Raw genomic sequence first — 22716 nt, forward strand, 5'->3', positions numbered from 1 at the left:
GGATTTCAAACCTAATCTGTTCTGTACTGCCTGTAGAAAGTGAATATGATGAATAATAAACAGAATTCAAATAAAGTTAATCCATCAAATTTTTAAAGATTTCCTCAGCAGTTTGCATAGCCTTTCAGTAGAAAGTATGGCTTATTCTTTGTGTTTTAATGATTAAAAAGATTAAATAACTGTAAATACCCTGAAATCCACCAGGACATGAAGATAGACTGCTTAATAAAGCATGCTTCATTATCACAAATTTCCGTGTTGATTTGTAAGACAAACTACACAAACAAAGCTTGAAAACTTACTCTGAATGTCAAAGATAATGCTTAAAATAGTGACCATGTAAAGTTCCCGTGCATAATCTGCCTATATTCCTTCAAAATAATCTCCTAAAATAATTTACGGAATAACATCAAGAACAAAAAAGTCATTGTCTATGATGCACGGACCTATAAAGATACCAATGATTGTTTCAACTTACATTAAAGAGGAGGCGATATCAAGTATGGGAAGTGAATTGGCTTTTTAATGTAGTTTTTGAAATTATTCAACGCGGACCACATTGTTTGGACTACAGCATGGAGAATGGTGTTGCACCCTTCAGATCTGTGTGTGTCTTTCCCTTGTCACTCACAAGGTGATTTGACATTGTGCAAGTGGCTAAACCTCTGGAATTTACACCATTTATCTGTAAAATGGAAGTTTTGATAATATAAGTCCCTAGAGAGAGCAAAGTATTTGACTATTACATTGGGTAAACATCTTGATGTCACATAGAAAGCAGCGAATAAGTTGTGGCTTTCTCTTGTTTGTCTTTTATTTCATGGCAATCATCAATCGATTAATTAATCAATAAAATTGTTTCCCTTGAAACTGAGCAGAAAAATGCCTCACATCCTTCACCAGTGTAGTAGGTCTCACTGCTCTCTATGTCATTTGCTATCAATTTTCCGACAATTCTGACATTCTTACTTTTCGTAGTCTAATTTTCAATTGTATTCGCTAGGTATCTACAATATAAAAATATTGGAAATCCATTCTACTGAGATGCATAGCTGAATCTATTCTTTCCTTGACTTCCATGTGAGATTGGGTTGAACCACATTTCCCCACCATCAGATGTCCAAGGCATTCACCTGAAACTTATATTCATATGGTCTCCGATGGATCAAAGTATCTGCATCTCCTTCAATCATCCACTTCAGGATGCTTCTCAGTCCCATGGGATACTGTGTGTTTCACTAAACTGGCCCATAGTCACTCTCTTAGTCCCACAAAGGATAGTGCTGTGTGTGATGGTCTGTTCTGAAGGGAGGGCAGTGAGGAAGTGGTGTCAAGGCGAGAGAAGCAATGGTGTTCATCGCCCAATGACCTCCTTCTCTCTGGGTGATCTTTTATTTGGCTGTTTTCATTTACCTGGCCTCTTCTCCTCTTTCTCCGTTTTCACTCATTTCTTCCCTCTCTACAAGCTTCATCCCCAAATTCTCCTTCATTTTCCATGTGAAGCCTCTGTTATCGCTTTTGTTGGTTTGGATCTACAAGCCCATTTCCTGAGTGTCTAACATCCTCTGTCTTCCATCTAAGATGATTTTCCAGCATATTAAAAAAAAAAGTTATTTTTAAAGAGGATTTTTGTATTTCCTGTTAAGATTTTTAAAATTTAAAGTATTCTCTTTCAAAGAAAAAAATGAGGACTACTTCCATCAATCTTGATTCTCTCCCAAAATAATATTGTTCTCTTTTTTTCTTATACTGAGTTACTCCTTGAACGATCAGGCTGCATTTGTTTCATCACCCTCACCAGCTTTCACTAATGAGGGAACAATAAACTAGGTTCCACCAGTGTATCTCCACTGGAACTCTTCTCTTAGTAACAATGAGTGAAGTTATCACACACCCCTTTCTCAGTCTTCATCCTCGTTGGAATTAGAGGCATCCACTTTTTTATCACTTCTCCGTCTCCGAATATCTTCTGGTCTTCTGTAATATTACACTACACTGATTCTTCTGTATCTCTCATCACCCATTTTCTGTCTTTTGCTGTTCTTCTGTCTATCCTACATCCTCCTCCTTCCTCACTCTAAATGCAAATGCTCCTAATGTGTCTATATACCTTCTTCACCTTTCATTGGCAACCACATCCAGCTACCTCCTCTCTCTCTCAGACTCAACACTGATTTCTGTGCCTGATTTCCATTTCCAGAATCTACCTTTATGCCAATCTCCAGCCTCATATTTCTGATATTGAGGTATGAAATTTCACCACGCTTCAAAGGGAACTTGTTCACATGCAAGCTCCTTATAATCCCCTCAAAGTCATGTTCTTTCTCTTGACTCCCTATACTGTGTAATGGTATCATTCTAATGAAGGGTCCTAGGCCTCGAATCTCAGAGTCTATTTACTGTCTCTCTACCACTTCCATCTCCTGTAGAAAGGTGACGTGTTGGTTCTACCTGCGCCACATTCCTCATATTAAGATCTGGCTCCTCCTTTCCATTTCCATTGCCTAACTCAGGCCCTTCCTAATTTTTCTTGGACAGTTGCAACTGCCTTGTACGTGGCTTTTGCATGCATAGTTCCCATAAATATTTCTCCACTGTAGATAATCCACAATACAACTTTATTCATGTTACTCCGCTGCTTGAAAACTTTCCTCTGCCTTAATGTTTAATAAATAACATATATATTCTTCAAAAAAAGCCAAGACACTCTTAGGTACCGCATACATTTCCAGACTAATGGTATCCTGCTTCTCTACTGGGACCCATGCTTCATTTAAATTGGATTATTGAGTTTTTTTAATCAAACACATCTGCCACTTTTCTTAATGCTCATGCTTTGAACTTTTCTTCTCAGACTTTTTATTTCTTATTTGGGTTTGTGATTTGCATTTTGTACATTCTTCATCTGCCTAAGGGATTGAAGTTTTAAACATATAGACTACATCTTAACCATCTATGTGTTTCAGGCTGTGTGATCTATCTTATACGTAGCTAATGCTTAATAAATGTTTTTTCAATTAGATTGGATTCAGTATCATCTATTTAATTTTATTTTGGTAGTTATTGCTACATGCTTCCAATGAGGTAGGACATATACAAATTTGAAGTGGTGTAATAGTTCACTTCAGCTGGCCCTAGTGTTCTCCTTAATAGGTTATTTAAAAAAATTAACAGTGTTGCAGACATGAATTTCCAATGTTATAAACTCACAAATGTAACACTATTTGTCTAAAATAAATAAGTAAATGAAACTAAAATTATATTAGTGTAAAATCCTTTGTTGTACCAATGGAAGAAAGTCTTGACAATTCAAGAATTTCACCATTTTCTGTTTAAAACTCAGGCTTTTGGGTAAGTACTCTATCAAATTTTCCCCATAAGGCACTGAAGTTCTCAGGGACTTACCCAGTTTTCTGTCACCAGAAAGGGCCATCTGATGCTTTGGTCTGCTGTGTCCTTGCTTGCAGTTTCTAAGGTGTTACCTGATCCTGGGTGTTGTCCTGTAGCATCACTTCCTCTGTGGGGCTGACTGGGTCTGCATGACTTCCGACACTCAGTCCATGCAGGAGTCTGAATCTTCCTTTCCAGTGCTGGACTTTTGTTCACCAATCCCATCACCAAAGTGAGAGGACACAGAAATAGTCAGTTGCTCTTCCTCCATGCCCCTGTGGTACCTGGAACTCTGAACTGTCTCCAGATTTAGGCACTTAAGCCTGTCTCTCAGCCATTGCTTTTCTACGGCTACTCCAGGTTCCATAACGGATCCTGCATTAGTTTGCTAGGGCTGCCATAACAAAGTACCATAGACGGGCTGGATTAAACAACAGAAACATATTGTCTCACAGTTCTGGAGGCTGGCAGTCCAAGACCAAGGTGTCTGTAGGGCTGATGTCCTTTGACGGTTCTACAGGAAGAACCTGTTGTAGGACTCTCTCTTTGGCTGTCTTCTCCCTGTGTCTTCACATCATCTTCCCCCTAGGTATATCTCTGTGTCTAAATTTCCCCTTTGTGTAAGGACCCCAGTCAGAGTGGATTAGGTCTCACCATAATGACCCCATTTTAACTAGGCTACCTCTGTAAAGACCCCATCTCCAAATACGGTCATATCCTGTGGTAGTGGGGGTTAGGATTCCAATGTCTGAATTTGGGGGGGCACAATTCAAGCCATAGCAGATGCATAGCTTTTAGTTGTGGCTTGTTCTCTCTTAGACAAAGCCTTATGAAGCCAGGCAAAGGCCGCTTCGTTTTCAGATCCCTTAATCTACAAAGGGTCTCTAGAGTCCACCACCTTGCACTGTATTATACAAGGCTTTGTGCAAAAGTCTTGACTGGAGAGTGTCCGGGAAGGAAGAAAATTGTGGAGAAGGAGAGCTCCAGTGGACATTTGAATTTTTTTTTTCCATAGGGAGCTTTATTATTCTTTAAATAATACCTAAATATTAAGTACAATGTATAAACAAACAAAAATACAAAGAAAATTTGAATTCTAAAAGAGAAACTGGCTTCGCTCTCTTCGGACTGAATAACTGGAAAGAGAGTTGCTGTGAACTGAGGTAACTATGGAACCGAGTGCTAGGAGGGCGCCCTCAGAAGCAGACCCTGGGATTCTGAGAAGGGCATGTAAATGCAACCTCTGTGTAAGGGGATGGGAGCAATCCCAGGTGGGGAGGGAAGAAAACTGGGAAAGAAAGGAAAGTAACAAGGAATGCTTTAGGAAGCAAGTTACCTCTGCAGACACCTAAGGACCAGTCCTGCTGGGGGCTGTGGGAGGCAGTCAAAGACAGCTCCGATCGAGTCCTTGGGGGCCTGGAATCTGGAGGAGAGAAGCCCGCCTGCCTTGGCACTGGCTGGGCATGGCTCCTGGAAGCACTGACTTCCTGGTGCTTGCAGATGGCTGAGCCTCCAGGGGTCAAGAGAAGACCCTCAGGAGGACAGTCATGGGTACACTTGAAGGGACTCCAGTAGAATGCATTGGAACACGGCATTCCCAGAAGATACAGATAGGACATATTCAGCTCCTGCTCCAAAGGGAGGATAGGAGTCCTGTGTTCTAGTGCTAGCTTGCACGTGACTGTGGGTACACAAACTTCTTCAAGATGTATGCATATAAAATATGTATATATAATTCAACTCAAGACTCCCCTATCTCTTTTCTGATTCTTTCTTTCCTTTCTCTTTCTTTTTATCTCTCCTTCGTTTTTTTTAAAAAAATTAGCATTAGTCTTGTCAAACATACGCTATTTAAGAACTTAATACATACTCTAATGATTTTCACACTATTGACACATTTCTCCACTTTTTGTATTATTGTTTAAGAATTTTTCAAAGGCTTGCATATTTAGTAAATAATGTTTTAGCACATTTAGGATTCTGAGACGTAAAGCCAGAACTATTTCAGGAAACAATACATGAAGAGGAACACTGCTGTCAAAGATTCTTGAGGGCAAGAAGGGACAGTTATCTTCCACCCTCAGCACAGGGCCTCACAAACAGAAAACACTTAAGAGAGATGAGTTAAATTGAACTGCTCAAGAAGTTTACAGAAATATTAGACTGATGGCTTACACTCACATTTTTGCTACACTGATTTGCTGAGTGCTAAAGTCAACCCTCAGCATTTCATGCCTAGTTTATAACACCTGCTTCAATGAGCCGCAGCTGGGGAATAACTTGCCAAAACATCAGTTGAAATAGAAAGCAATGAATCACTGGACTCTACCAATTATATGCTTAAAGGGCTCTGAGAAAACCAAAGCCCAGCACAGAACTGCTACATGATAAAATAATACACTCTCTCTAGAAGATCACGGAAGTGTTATAGACATATTTGTCCTTGTAAACTGATGATGTCTTATATAATCATGAACTCTGCAGGGCAGAAATCATACCATTCCTTTAACAGAAGTGTTCATTCATAATGTATAAAGATGTAAGCAGAGGTGGAAATTCAAAATTTACGTAACACTAGTTGAAATTACTAAACAATGTTTTTGTTACAAAAAGAGTAAAAAAGAAAAAGCAACAGATCGATTACAGTCTACGTTAATTACTACACATTGTACCTTACTGTGTGATTCCATGAGACTGTTAAGCGTAGTGTTATTGCTAAAAATATTCACCCTTCTCAATTTAGCCAAAATGATGCAAAAATTTGATAACTGATCTTTTCAACAAAAGTTCTTGCAAACTTTTCCTTGAAGATGCAGGATCGAGAATAGCTTCAAAGGAGCTTATACTTGAACTTCAAAGTATTTTAAGTCACACACTCTGCTTTATTTTTTGAAATCTACAGTTTTTACTACTCTCAGACACAGTATTTTTCAATTACTTCCCTTGTCCGTTCTCATCTCCCAAAGAAAACATCCCATAGAATATTTTTGAAATTCTGAAATTCTTATTTCTGAAATGGCAACAAGGGCAGCAGAGAAAACACAGTCCTAGAAGAGAGATCACAAAGATGTTAACCCTGACTCTGCCGTCAACTGAGTAAACTTCATGGGGGTTCTTCCCCGTTTGCGTTTTAGTATTTTCATCCTTACAATGAAGCACATGGATTAAAGAATTTCTATTGTTCTTTGCAATTCAAAAGCTATGATTGTTTTAAAACTCTCAGAACCTGGAAAGGTAGCTATGACATAGCACTGAACGAAAATACTGACTTGTGTTGGTATCAATGGAGAAAGAGTCAAATACAGAATTGCATTTAGGTGATTCATTTAACGTAAGAAATACAAGCTGTGTTAGAGATTGCTACATTTCCACTAACATCCACCTCTCCAAGTTTGAGGTTAGGACGTTCCTACAGGTAGAGACAACATTTCGTGGTCTGTGTGGCAACCGAGTGTGGTCATGTGACAAGTTCTTGTCAGTGGAATTGGAACAGAATGGATAGGACCATTGTTTCTGGGTTGGGCCACTAATAAAGGGATGTACTTGCGTGTCCTGTCTCTCCCTCCTTTCTACTAGCTGGTGGTTGCTGAGATTTTTCAAGCAGCTTCCCTGAACCCAGAGAAAGAAGTCTGTAGCCCAGATAGCCTTCATCTGGTCATTGGATGGAGAGAAAAAAATTTCTACTTTTTCTAAGCAACAGAGTATTGGATTTCTTTTCTTACATCAGTTAAGCTGCTATGCTAACTAATACACACAATCACAAGGAAAACATAATGATAGGATATTATTTAGAAAGATTTGCAGTTTCTAATCAAAATTCAATATTTCAAATATAGTAATTTAATATCGAATGGCTATCTGTTCCCTGGATCTATCATCTGTCTATTCCTTTTTCTGAGGAAACAAACTTATCGACTAAAACTAATGCATGAAAAATGAAAGAATGACCTAGAAAATGTGGGGATTCTGGCAGAATGCTGGAGATATGCCAGACTTAATGAGAATTGTACCAGATCCTCCTACAAGCCTTTGATTTCTAACACAGAGAACGACGGCCCCGCAGACAGGGCTTCAGCCAAAATCCCAGCTAGTCCATCTGGGCACGTCAGGAGACCACAGAGCCCCAGTTTTGTCCTTTATAAATTGGAAGCTCAAAAACACCCACTGTCCAATTCACAGTGCTATCATAAGGGTGAAATGAACTCATGTTTGGTAAAATTAACTAGAAACCGTCATTTTACAGCAGAGCTTCTCAGGTGTGAGAGAGCCACAGACGGACGTGGTTGGCTTGCTGAAACGCAGAGTGTGAAGCCCAACCCAGAGATTCTGACTCACCGGGTCTGAGATGGGGCCTGAGAATTTGCATTTCTAGCCCTTCCTTCTTCTTGCTTGGGTTTTAGTCTGCTCTTCTTCTAGTTTCTAGAGGTGGAAAGTTAGGTTATTGATTTGAGATTTTTCTTATTTATAATATAGTTGTTTGCAGCTATAAATTTCCCTCTCACACGGCATATATCTTTATAATTGGTATATCCACTTGATAGGTTTATCCTTTATCAATATAAATTTTCGCCTTTGTCTATGGTATCAGTTTTTGTCTTAAAGTCTAGTCTCCTGTGCCTGGTTTTAACATAGCCACTCCCGTTTTTTCTAAGCTCTCATTTGTGGTGTATCTTTTCATCTTTATTCTTTCAACCTATTTGTGTCTTTGAAACTAAATTTGTCTCTTGTAGACAAATTATAATTGAATCACATTTTTTATCCATTCGCTTATCTCTGTCTTTCGATGCAGTGTATAGTCCATTTGCATTTAATGTAATTACTGATAAGGCAGAATTTAAACTTGCCATTTTGCTATGTGTTTTCTATATGTTCTACCTGTTCCTCCATCATTGCCATCTTGTGTGCTAAATGTATTTTTTTCTAGTATGCCAATTTAATATCCTTGCTTTTTTTTCTACTATATTTTTTGAATTATTTTTCTTACTGGTCACTTTGGGTTTACATCTAACATCTTAGTTGATAACAATTCAATTTGGATTACCACCAAATAAATTTCAGTAGTATGCACACGCTGTGCTCCTCTGTAACTCTGGCCAGTTAAGATTCGGCACTCTCACCTCCATGGCCCAGGTTCATTTCCCTGTTAGGGAACCACACTACCCAACTGAGGGTTGTCACACTGTGGCAGCTGCATGTTGCTGTGATGCTGAAAGCTATGCCACTGGTATTTCAAACACTAGCAGGTTCATCCATGGTGGACAGGAGCTTCCAGACTAAGATGGAGAGGAAGAAGGACCTGGCCACCTACTTCCGTAAAAACTGGGCCTGAAAACCCCGTGAATAGCAGCAGAGCACTGTCTGGTACAGCACCACAAGGTGAGAGGATGGAGCAACAAGACTGGACAGGGTCCCACTCTGCTGTGCGCGAGGTTGCGAGGAGTCGAGATCGACTCTACGGCACCAACAGCAACATAACTCTATTCCCTACAGCTTCCTTTGTGCTTTCATTGTCATAAAAATTACATCCTTATACATTGTATGCACATCATTAGTTTTATAATTATTGTCTTATGCAGAAGTATTTTAAATAGATAGGAGGAAAAAGGTATTAAAACAAAAACACCCACAGTTACAATGTCTTTTATCTTCACTACGGAACTGCTTTTACCATTGCTCTTTATTTCTTCACGTGGACCGAGTTAGTATCTAGTGTCCTTTTATTTCTGTTTGAAGGACTGTCTTCAGGATTTCTCGCAAGGCAGATATGCTAATGACAAAGTCTCTCAGTTTTTGATTATCTGGGAATGTCCTTACATCTCCTTCCTTTTTAAAGAGCTGCTCTGATAGAGACAGAGATTTTTGTTGACTAGTGTTTTTTTTCCAGTTCTCTGAACGTGTCATCCCTTCTGGTCTCCAGTCTCTGATGAGAAACCAGCTATTAATCTTTCGAATATCCTTTATGTATGATGAGTTGCTTCTTGCTTGCTGCTTTTAATATTCTTTTTGTGTTTTGACAGTTTGATTATGATATGTCTCGATGTGGATTTCTTTAAGTTTGTCGATCATTGTGCTTCTTATATGTAATGTTAATGTTTTTCATCAGATTTGGGGAGGTCTTGGCCACTTTTCTTCAACTATTTTTTCTGCCCCACTGTGTCTCTCTCTTCTCTTTTTGGAACTCCTATTATGCCTATGTTGATACATTTTATGGTGTTACACAGGCCTCTGATGCTCTGTTCATTTCTTGTTTTAATTCTTTCCTTTTTTTCTGTTCCTCAGACTAGATAATCTCAATTGACCTACCTTCATTAAGTTCATTAATTATTTTTCTTTTACTTGCTCAAATTTTCTGTTGAGTCCTTCTAGTGAATTTTTCATCTCAGATATTGCCCTTTTAACTCTGGAATTGCTATTTGGCTCTTTTATCGTAAAATTTCTCTTTTCCTTGATATCCTTTAGATGTGATTTCCTTTAGTTATTTAAAGACATTTAAAATAGCTGACAAAATTGTGCCTAAGATCTGGGCTTCTTTCAGGACCCTTTCTACAGATTATTTTTATTTTTGTGTAGACACTTCATTTTCTTTGCATGTCTTATACGTTTTTGTTGAAAATTGGACACTTAAAATAACATAATGTGGCAACTCAAGAAATTAGATTCACCAGTTCCCCCAGGGCTTGTTGTTCTTGCCGTTAGTTTAGTGAATTTCTGAACTAATTCTGTAAAGTCACTATGCTTTGTTGTGTGTGACCACTGAAGACTCTGCTTGGTTGGTGTAGTGTTTAGCTAATGAGTGGACAGTTTTCCTCAGACACCTGGAACCATACCGTCTCCCAGTCTGTACCACAGAGTCCTGTGTGTGTTGGGGCATGCCTTCAACACTCAGGCAGTTCACGACTTTGCCTTAGCCTTCACTGTATTCTTGTGCAGAGCCTCAAGTTCAGCCAGAGGTGAGAGATCAGGGCATTCTCAGGTCTTTCTTGAGCATTTCACAGCCCTGAGCATGCACATGGCATTTTACATGGACCTGGCCTTCTCAATCCCCAGGTATATGTCAGAACTTTTCAAAGTTCCTATGGAGATCTCATTCTCTAACCTTTCCTTTTAAATTTTATGGTTAGCTTATTTTTTGCTCCCAACTGTTACTTCAGCATCAGGCAGCTGCAACATTAAACACTTCTTGCTAATTGTTTTGAACAATGCCCATGAGGAAAAGGCTGTTCATCCTGGGTGAACTCTAAGTCAGGTTAAATAATGGACAATCCTTGAAAGTGTATCTTAAAGGGAACTGGTCAAATAATAGCAATGCTCTGAGAATGGGACTCTGAAAGAATTCCAACACTGTTTTTATCATCTATAGGCAGTTTGGCTCTTGGTTTTCACCATAATTGCAGAAAGCTTCTTTTTAAGGCTATCACAGAGTTGGAGAGGTTGGACAGGAATAAAGCTAAAATGCTGCAAAACTCAGCTTTTACAGAGATTCAGTTGTTCCTCTTGAATAAATGCTCCCCAGATTAGTGCAAGCCTTTGGTTAATTTTCAGATACCTGAAAATGTTGGTTTTGTCAAGTTTTGCCAGTGTTCTCAAGTCTTTCATGAAAGAGAAAATTTTCATAGGTCCTTACTCTGCCATCCCCAATGATATCATTTAACAAGTAAAATCTGAATATCTGTGTTCACAAATTTGCTCTTGAAACCAGCAGATTAAGAAATAAAATAAAACATCATTCCATATAGTTACATATATTTGAACATAAATTCGAGGAATTGGCGAATAAGGGATATATTTTCTCCTAATAATTAATAATTAGCTACCTTCCTTCATTAAACTGACTCATTTCTGGAACTATCTACACCTGAGCAGCAGAGTTATCCAGGTTACATTTGTGAGACTTAGTTGAAGCATTTCCAGAGTTATCCAGGTTAAATTTCTGAGACTTTTTTGAAGCATCTCTCAACTATTACTCATAGTGGATTTAAATATTCCAAGATTGCATTCTGCACAGGTGTTTAAACTTCCACCAAGGAAGCCATGAATAAATCTAGATAACATATGCTAGTTGAGTAATTGCATTTTAAACTAGAATGATTTCAATGACACCATCTTCTGTTTAACCTGAACATCTTATTTTTCCTAAGAAGTCTCTCCTCATGTTAAATATACCTTTCTGAAAGTATTTACTTTATAAAAAGGAAAGACTTGATTTCATTTCCAATTTCACAGTCAGATTACTGCTTCAAGTTACTTAACAACAATGGCAATATTTGGACAATAGAGGCACCACTTTAAGATACTTGAACCTTATCCTACACTCTTGAATTTTGTTAGCTCCCTTATTACATCAACCTTATTTCCTAAATTCCTCTGCATACACATTCTAAAGTAATTTTCCTATGATGTGCTGACATAGTTTGAGATTGTATATTGTGTTGAATTTAAGTAGTTCATATTCCCTGGAACCACTTTTAGCTGTATTGCACTCATTGTCCTTCTTATCAGCAAGCTGCAGACTTGGTCCCAGTGTTCCTGTTGAAAATTATATTCTCTGGTTGAGAAATATTCTATCTCCTTTGGAAATTTAGAGGATACCTGTGAGGTTTTGGACTTTTTAAAAAACTCTACAATATCTTAGCTGTTTCATTCCCCAGCTGGATGTAATGAAATTTTAATTACAGCCTAAAACTATATCTTTTGTTTCTTTGTGCTACTCCATTGAAGACTGACAATTTAACATAATTTTTTACTATTGTCATTTTACAATTTATTTCATATTTCTATATCACAAGATTGCATACATAAAATAATTTGACTCTGTTATGCCTCAGGATATTTCTATGGGATTTTAACAAAGACAAATACACTTAATTGTTAAGCCTTTCTTATAGGAATCCCCATATTTCCAGACTCTGTGAAATGCAGTGCCAATCATACTAGTTGAAAGTAGGTTACAGAACGTTTTAATGCAGACAATAATTTATTATGCCCTATTCTCTTCTTTAATTTCCATTTTTTCTCTCTCTCTTTATATAGATCCTTTCAATTAGGTTTCAAACAGACTCAATTCTATCCCATCCTTGAAATAAAAGAATGGGAAAAAAATAGAATCTTTTTCTGTATTACATTCAGCTACATACTCTTGCTTCAAAAGCCGTGTCTTTACCTTCATCTCTATAGCAAAACTTCTTAAAAATTGTCGACATTCAGTGTCGTCATGCATTCATTTCCGACAGCTTAGACAAATTGCAATCTGGCTCTATCGCTACCATTTCACAGGAATTGCTTTTGCCAAGATCATCGTTGATCTCCCTTAATTGCTCCACCTTTCTTAAAGCAACTTCCTCCCTGGGCTTCTGGGGCAACCAACTTCATGGCTGCCTCCAGCTTCTTCAATCGCTTTTGCTTCACCTACTGTGTGAAATTCCCTCCTGTTGATCATGTATTCAGGATTTACATTCACCAGAGCTGTGTCCCAGGTTCTGTTTATAGCCTCCTTACTTTCCATGAAAAACCTCAGCTCATTTGATGCCTTCTATTGTTATTTATAGGAAGACAGAAACAAAGACTATAATGTAAGTCCAGATCTCTTGCCCGAGCCAGCATGACCATCCCCACTTGGACACCACACAGGCTTGCATGTCTCATGCTTAAATTGCATACGATGAGGTGTCATTTCCTCCCAAAGGTGATTCATTATCCCTGCATACGTTAACAATTTCAATAACTACCACCTCACTACCCAGTTGTCCATGCTAATATCTTGGGTGAATATTTTATTTCTTCTCTCTCCTTCAACACATCTTAACCCAACAATCACCAAGACTTGTTTTATATTAGCTCCAAAAGCTCCTGAATTAATCCACTTCTCACACAGATTGCATTTCCCCAGGTCATGCCTCTTTCTTTTCTCAATGAGGTTACAACTATTCTCTCTTATCTATTTTCCACTTCTTCCCACAGTCATGGAGATTGTTTTTTAAACATCTGAACATATCACTCTTTTTGCTAACACCCTTTATTGGGTTTACATTTATCTCCCATTTGTCAATATCTTTATTGTCATTTACAAGATTTAACTCCTTTTTACAATCCAAACTTCTTTTTTTTTCTTTTCAGTGATATTGAAATTCTTTCATTTCTGGGAGGTCATCACATCTTTTTTTTTGTCTTCTTGGTCCTCATAACCTGTTTTCTATGCCTGCAGGTCATTCCTCTTGTACCCTGTTCATTTCCTTCAGTTTCAACTTAGCTTTCAGATTAGATGCTACTTCCTCCAGGAAGGTCTCTTTGAACCCTAATATCAGGGCTTGGTACACCTTGTGTCAGTAAGTATATTTTGTTATAAGCAACAGATGTTTATGGAATTATTTGAAAAGTGGAGTAATAGGTTCAAGGTTATGCTTCCAGGAATGAGATCCCAAACTATACTGTAGAAATGGCCTGATGAAGAGACTACTGTCACTGTGGCTGCCGCCTTGAGAACTGGATGCTATACTTGGTGCTGTTCTCATAGATTCACCTTAACTGCTGCCACTGTTTCTGCTCACACTGACTTCAGGGGTCAATCGTGAACCTTCCCTTGCAAGTGCTGCCACATCTGAATGTGGGAGGTCATTGCTGCTTTCCGCATTAGCACAATGAATTTCACAGAGAGTCTCTCTCTCCATTTGTTCACTTCCAACTGGGTCCTTACAATAATTATCCTGATTAGTGGAGCCTGGAATAAAGGCCTGAGTCCTAGTTTTTTAGAAGGCTGGAGAAGCAAGTTCTCAAGGTTCTACCTGGGGCAGTTGCAACTCATAAAGCTGAAAATTTTCCCAAAATATTAAGGGTGCTCAAAAGGTTCTGGTGAACCAGAGAATACGATTGATAGTCACCATAATTGATACTGACCTCTCCAAGTGCTGTTCACATTGTGTTGTAATCTCCTATTTACTCACCTGTGTCTCACACTGTCCTGTAAACCCAATGAGCTCAAAGATCAGGCCCACCATATTCATTGTTGTATCCCCAGTCATCAGCATCGGAAGCTGTAGCAAACATTTCCTACTCCTTTCCTGTTCCTTATACAGGAGACCACAGAGAAGTCACACAGTGGCAAACAGCATGAATCTGCAGAACAGACACACTTACGGGAGTTGTTTCCTCACACTGCTTTGGGGTAGAGGAAGGAAAGGCAACAAACTCCAGGACTGATAGTCTTGTACAGATTGGATTATACCAGAGGGACATGGGCCAATAGTGACCCCGACCGGCATCCCCTCTTCAAATACCCTAGTAGTTCTCTGCGGTGAGGGGGCAGAGAGAGAGGCCAGCCATGTTAGTCTTGTGGACATCTGTCCCCATGGAACCCTGAGACCAGGAGAATAGAATGGCTGTTCCCCCTTCTCTTTATAGCACCCTCCCCAACAGTCTCAGACCTATCAGTCCCGGGCAATATTTCTGAGGTATTGATCTCTGCCACGGACTCAGGTACTGTTTCAAGTTATAGGTCATCAGCAGTATTACCTATATTATTAAATGTGTGGTTTTATAAAATCTATCATCAAGAAAGATAGAAAGATCCATCTACCTGTTACCAAGACTGAAAAATTAAAGCTCACCTTCAAATTGTCTACCTTAGCAGATAGCAGTGTATGTCCAAAAATGAGTCACCAAGTTATGCTACAATGTTTAAGAAGTTACTGGTTTCTATGCCACCAATCTACTGAAACTGTTCTTCTGAAGCATCCTAGTGGCCCAATGTTGCCAATTAGTCATTGTAAGTTTTCTAATTTTTATGTTAATGAACTCTCTATTACACTGACATATTGATGTTATCTATTGAAATATCCTATTTCTTTTCCTCCCATTGCCTGGTTTTATCCTGATTTATGCACACAGCTCTTCCTGGGTTTCCAGGCTCTATGCTTCTTTCCTACCCCTTAAATTGCTGTGTTTTGTTGTTTTTGCCCATCATTTAAAATCAAAATGCTCGAAAATGTCATTGACGCTTGTAGTTTTCAGCAACGATCACTACCACCCTTTACCCCACATCCACCCATATTCTGACCTCTAGGCTCACATGCTGAGAAGCAGCTTCACATCATATTGGGTATAGCCATTAGAATTGACCGCAGGTCCCTGAACTCAGCATGTTCATATATGAGCTCTTCAACTTTCTCCTATCTCTCATCTGCATCATTGCAATCTGCTCTTTACTGGTGAGCTTGACTACTGAATTGCTGCACCCAAATCTCTACAGTTCAATGTGATTTTGCCAAAACACACATGTGTCTCTTCTATTTCTCTGAATAAAATGATTCAATGACTCCCTGTTACCTATAAGAGAAATCACAAATGCCTTTACTTGGTCCATTGATTAGGATTATAACAAATCGTTAAGAAACAGACACCTACAATAACATGAGAGTTCCCTTTCTTGTAAAAGTCTATATGTAGTGTCCCACTCTGGATGAATATGACACCACATGGTCAAGCGTGATGGCCTCTTGTGTTTGGCCTACTGTATATGGCTTTTATTCTCAAGGGGACTTCATGGGCTGAGATGTGTGTCCAGCTGCAGCCATCTCTTCCAATCCAGGCAGCAAGAAAACAGAAAACAGAGAGAGGAAAAGCCGTCTGCTGTGAAGGACACTTTCCGGGAGTAGCACCAATCTCATCCACGTATGTCCCATTGACCAGAAATTGGTTCTATGGGCTGAAATAGTCACAAGGAAGGATTACAATGTTGTCTTTATTGGGAACTCAGCACCCAGCAAACATTTGGCAGTCATTTTACTACATAAGAGGAGGAGAATGGGTATTGGCGGACATCTAGCAATCTTGCATGCAGTCCCCACAATTTGGCCACTCCACTGTTGGTGTGAACCATTCTGCCCACAAAAGGAACACATGTATCCTCAAAGAAGGTACCCTCCAAGTCACATAGGTCATTATGTACAGGTCATCTGGGGTCTCAGTGTGTGTACGATCTCCTCATGTCTGGTTGTGGTTATTTAGGGTCAAAAAAATCTAAATTTTAACTACAGAATTTTTTTAGCCCCAGGAGTGGTGTCTGAATAAGATAACTACAATAACAGTTCTCTTTTTGGAAGATGAAACTAGAAAAACATAACAGTAGTCATTTGTTGACAGGAATTATCAACACTCTTAATCCCTTCTCTGCCAGCAGGCTCCTGGCTTCGCAAGGCACTGCTTGAGTCCTGTCTCCTGATAAAGCCTCTGTCGCTAAGCTGCTGCTTATCCTACTTCATTAGGAGTTTGGAGTCAGTTGGCATTTCAGTTCTGCAAGGCTCCAAATTAGGAGGATCTCTGTCCTTTGAGATTTCAGGCCACAGCAGATAATTCCTCCCTCACCAGAAACACTTTTCTATCTCTGTTTTCACAGTGCCTAGTTCTAGCCTGACTCTACCAATCTCCTACAGGAGAAAAACAAAAGGTCTAGAGTAAAAACAACAACGACAACAACACGTAGTGCCACCTGCTGTAGCAAGGCAGAGAGAGGGCAGAAAACGGCACCTGCCAGCCTCGTCCTGGAGAGGATCCAGCAGCTTGGTCCCTCTGGCGGAGCTCTCAGATTAGCAAACGAGCCTCTTTCACATCCACGCTGGGAGATTTTCAAAGGCTGCTCTGTGCTGGGCCCGGGGGTTGAGTGAGCCCTTTAAGCGCCCTTCCTTGTGCCCCCAGCCCCCGGGTTTCGTGGCTGAGCCCCGCTGGTTACAAAGCTAGATGTTTTGGGGGCTCAGGTGCAGGCCTTAAAGGTTAGGGTTCCTGATGTGGAGTTTAAACCCGCCCGCCCTCATGGCACAGCCCCAGGTTGTGAGCTATCCCCAACTGTGGGGTCACTGCCCCAGGTGGGGTTGATGGCAAGATGTTGTCTCAGCCTCTCCTACCTGCTTCCTTGTGGCTCTTTTCTGACCTGCCTGATGCGAAGCAGCTGCTCTGCTAGTTTCCCAGAGGGAAATTGTTCCACAGGTAGCCTTAGACTCGCGAGTCCCTGGGAGGAGGTGAGTGCAGGATGCTGCAACGTCGCCGTCTTGAACCGCCCCTCACACAAAGGTACCAACTCTTGCTTTCTCCTCGCATTTTCCCAGAAGCTTCTGCATCAACCACACATGGTTCCAAGGTATCAAAGGGGTGAGTCTAAACAAATCCTTTGTCACAGCCAACAACGGCATCTGAGCCTACATTTGTGAATTGTCACATCTACCTGTTTCCGCTGAACCAATGCAGCTTCTCGCTCAGGTCAGATTAAATGCAGTAACAAATTATTGGTTTGGATTAATTTAAACTGGGACTCAAAAGATCAGATTAAACAAGAGTGCTTTTTTTTCTTTTTTTCCCGTTGTAAATACCTGAACGTGGGCAATCTAGAGCAGCTATTTCACCACTTGATATCTGGGCTGAAGGTCCTACTCTATTGGGACAACTGTGTGGTCTCCACTGCCTGGCATCCATTCCTGGTCGTGCTTGTGTCCTGGTTCAAGCTGGCTCCTGTGGTAGTGGTGGGAGGGTGGAGAGCATGCCCACTCACTTTGAAAGCACTTCCCAGAATTTGCCAGTGTTCAACTTTTAATGACACTGAAAGTAACTTGTAGAAGTTTGATTCCTAGCAGATTCCTGCCTCCCCAAAGGTGACAATTTCTCCTTCTCTTCATCCACCTGGCCTTGCATGCATGAATATTTCTTTATTCTTGAAATATCAAGATTTGTTTTGGAGTTAATAATTCTGTATGGGGTTCATAAACATTGTTCTCCTTTAATCTTTGTGTCACCAAACTAAACTATTTATTTGGTTCTTTATTTTAGGGACAATAACTTTACTGTCCTCTATGAATCCGCTTTAAACCTTTTTTATACATGCTCTCATTTATTTGATTTTCCTCTGTGTTCACTGTGATTACCCCAAACTTTCCCTATTTATTAATAATTCAGTCATCGGCTGTGTTTATGATGCTTTATCTTTTCTCTAATTTACTTAAATGTTCAATAATGATGCTGTTTTGATTTTGTTGTTTCCTTAGCTTTGCATTCTCTCATTTCACTAGTTGTTTTTTCTCTTCTTTGTACTTCCTGTTTTATTAAATGAAATTCTTTTAAGTTAGTCTCTAGAATAAATCAATCAGAGAGGTTTATTTAACTTTTTTTCTCATAGGTTATGTTTTTTGCTATACTAGATTTTCTGGGTTTTGCTAGGATCCTTTACAACCTTTTAATTATATCATTTTTTCACATGTGCCATAACATTTAAAAATAAACAAGCATCCATACCATGGAATATATTGCTCAGTGCTAAAAAGAAATGAGCTGTCAAGTCATGAAAAGACATGGAAAAACTTTAAATGCGTATGACTAAGTGAAAGAAGCCAATCTGAAAAGGCTACATACTGTGTGATTCCAGCCCTATGACATTCTGGAAAAGGCAAGATATGAGACAGTAAAAATATCAATGGTTGCCAGAAGTGCAAGAGGGAGGGATGGATGGATAGGGGGAGCACAGAGGATTTTCAGGGCAGTGAAACTACCCTGTATGATTCTATAATGATGGATATATGCCATCATACATTTTCCTAAACCCATAGAATGTACAACACCAAGAGTGAACCCTAATCTAAATGACAGACATTAGTTAATAATAATCTGTCAGTTGGCTAAAAAATTTAATATTTTAGATGCCACTGGCCCATCTCTTTTGTGTCGTGGGATGCTACATTTTATTAAGCAGCCCCATTGGTCCTTGAGGCTCAGGTCCCCTGGCGGCAGCAGCAGAGGTCAAGCTTCAGGTCCAATAAGAATCAGGTCCAGTAAGAATCTTAAGCAAACCCGTGGGAAGTTCGGTAATCATAATGGCCTTTCAGAATTTTCCCACAGCCGCAGAATCGTCAAACCTTTCTGTTTCCATATTGATCCATAGCAGATGTGACCTGCATGATCCTGGGGAAGGTGGATCTTGGCAGCTGAGACAGTGTCTGAAGGGGCCAAAAGCCAAAATCTGTCTGCTGCCATTGCTCCCAGCATCGGGCATCAAGTCCTTATGGACGAGAAACCCAGATGGAAGATCACAGGTCGGACCAGGTCGTGTGCTTGGAAGAATGGTTTAAGGATTTAGAGAGGTGTAGCTTCCAGAAGACACTGAGGAAGGAGAGAGGAATATTTGTGAGTCAGTTTCAAAAATCCTAAGATCAGTCCTACAACAGAAGGATTGCATTTTTCTATTAACGCTTAAGTCTATCTCAAGTTTTAGATCTAGAAAATACAATTCTAAACCAAAAGGTGTGTGTATCAATCATATAGCAGAGACTCAGCCACTTGACAAAATCCGTCACATAAAACACTAACATCTGGTAGGAAATTGGACTTCAGTACATTTAAAACCCCTTGCAACCTTCGTGTCCGTTCTTCTGGTTTCCTTTTTCCACGTCTCCTGTGCGGTATTCTTTCTGGTATCTTGCAATCCTTACACAGCAATGTATAAAGAATTATGCAAGTAAATTAAAACGTGCCCACGAGTTACTCCCCTCCCCTGAATTAAAGCAGATCCCCAGGTCTTTTATTGGACCTTTAGCAACATCAAATATTTCTCGCTCGTGTTTGTTACCCAATCATTAATACTCTTATTGCAGACATGCCTGGAGGCAATGTCGATCCCCCTGCAATTAACTCTCTCTGTGTGTGAATTCTTTTGCTTCCACCTGCCTTGTTTTGACACATATAGTTCCCTTTGGGAGCCATATTCAAGAAAAACAAGAAAATCCTAGGTTAAAAAATATTGCCTCAACTACCTCTCCATAGGGCTGCCAGCTTTTCACTCTGTATTGAAAGGTAAATTTATAACGTCCCTTATGATTGTCCTCGGGCTCTAGTATTGAAAGAAAGCATTGAGGTGTACATCTAAAATACAGGCGAAGGAGTTTTCTGTTTGTGAAGTCGCTGGTCATAGCAAGGACCTGGGTCAACCTGTCCTTCTTCATCTGTTTCTAATGAAATAACTGGAGGGGCCCTACAAAATGGCAGGTGTTGTTTCCAAGAAAAGCTTAGATTTCACAGCATATGTAAGACTATTTAAATACTGCAAGGATTCTTGATAATTTACATCCTAAACCTTGAGCAAAGGAAATATTATTTTAGATGTTTCTACGTTAACTACTTCCACTAAGTATTGTAGCTACTGCAACTGTTGAATTTCCTCCTACCAGAAACAGAGGCGAACCTTAGGAACCATTTCTTGAGGAAACCATCCAACCACTTGGTGGCAAGTTGATTAATTCAATCCCCTTTTATAGTAGAAGGGGCTCTGGTCCATTTAATTGGAAATGATGCATATTCTGAATGTGCATTGACCTTTCGCACCTTCGGAGGCTCAGTCATCTTTACCATCTGGGAGCTTCTGGAGTATTCGATCCTCCATCAGGAGACCTCACATAACGTCACCTCAGCACGAAGACCCGCTTTTCAGCAATGGAGATGGGTGTGGGTTCAGTACCATGCATCCGTTGTTCTTATCACAAACCGTACTGTACAGACACAGCTGGCCTGTTGGAGCATTGGGATGGCCTGGTAAAGGCACAGGTGATTGGCCAGCAAGCAGACCATACTTTACAAGGATGGGATATCCTCTAGGATGAAGTATGCACATTAAATCAATGACCTTATATGGTGCTGGGTATCCAACAGGAAGAGGATATGAGTCTGGGTCAAGGTGCAAGCAGGAGTGGCCTCTCTTATTGTCACCCTCAGTGACCCACTTGGGGAGTCTGTACCTCTGTCCCTGAAACTCTGGGCTTTGTAGGTTTGGAGGTCCTTGTTCCCAAAAAAGGAACACTTCCTTGAGAGGCACAAAAGAAGAAATTTCACCTTGGAATCTGCGCCAGCAGAGCAGCAGGCAAGAAGAATCACCATTCTGGCAGGAGTGATAATTAACTGAGATCATCAGGAGGATGTGGAGGTGTTGTCACATAGTGACACGCGGGTGACAACTTAGATGCACCGTGGTACTCTACTTCCAAAATTTGATGGGGACACATGCAGCAGCCTCACTCTGAGAAGTGGATAACATGGCAGCTCTGAGCCCTCAGGAGTGAGAGTCTGGACGGTGCTCATTAGAGAGCCAACAAGACCAGCAGAGGTGCTAGCTGGAGGTGAGGGGTCTATGCTGGGTGAGGGAGGGTAGGAAATGAGGACCAGCAGTCATGGCCCCCAAAATCCCCCTCTAAGTTTCTCTCAGGAAGAGATGTTCATTGGAATTTTCATGGACTTCTGAAGCTTCTCCCACGACACGAAGCCGTCTCTCCAAGTGGTGCAGAGAGTGAGTGCTGTGATGTGCCACCCATAACCCTTGGATAAAAGATTTAGCCGTCCTAGTTACTGGGAGAGCTTGCTAGTAGACGGCTTCCCGCCGTCAGCCCCTTCAGATATTGCCTCAGCTGAAACAGCAGCCTCTCCCAAGACCATGACCTCTCCTGGGACAGCCATGTGCCATGAAAGGTCAGCGGACATCTACAGGGACAATGGCTGTCTTGGTCCAACTTGGGCCATCTCTGAAGGGGCATTCCACCCTGGACCCTCTCGGTGATTGTCAGCCTGCACTGCAGCCCAGCTTCTCCCTCTGCCCAATTCTGCTTCTCCATTCTCTCCCTTCTCCGTGTGTTGATCCAAAAACACACGCTAACAAACACTTTGCACAATAACGAATATGTTAGAGGCTGGTTCCTGGGACTTCAAACTCTGATATATGAACAAAATGTGTTATTTTTCTAATGAAGATGATAGGTACCAAAATAAGGTAGGAAGATTCTAGTAGAACAAATGGTTAAATACCCTTCCTTGTTTCACACCTCAGCCTATTTTAATCCAGTCTTGCTTCAACTGGGTTTGTGTAAGATTTCTACCACGGTAGATTCTGACTTAATATTAATATTGACAGTGGTAATATATTCCTTTCCATTGTCGTCACATCCTTATCCATATCAAAGCTTCGTAGTTCATTCATTTGATCTCTTGCATTAGTCAGTAAACAATTTATTTGGTGAACATTCTCTGTGCACATGCATACACCACGTGAACATTTAGGAAACAGAAGGTGCTTGAATTTGTGAGATTTAAATATTTTCTCACAGTTGATACAGTGATACTGCAGTTGAAATAAAACCACATATAAATGAAATACCACTTTCTACTAAACAGCAAGTATAGATTTTCTATCATTTTTTTTTTAATTTTTATTTTTTTCGGATGTACATCATATTTTAAATTCTGGATACATTACATCATGTTCCCCACCCGAACACTAATTATAGTGCATCCCCTCACATGTGACCCTGATCACCC

Source organism: Equus caballus, chromosome 27, assembly GCF_041296265.1.
Source record: "Equus caballus isolate H_3958 breed thoroughbred chromosome 27, TB-T2T, whole genome shotgun sequence".
In the NCBI taxonomy this organism is placed as follows: Eukaryota; Metazoa; Chordata; class Mammalia; order Perissodactyla; family Equidae; genus Equus; species Equus caballus.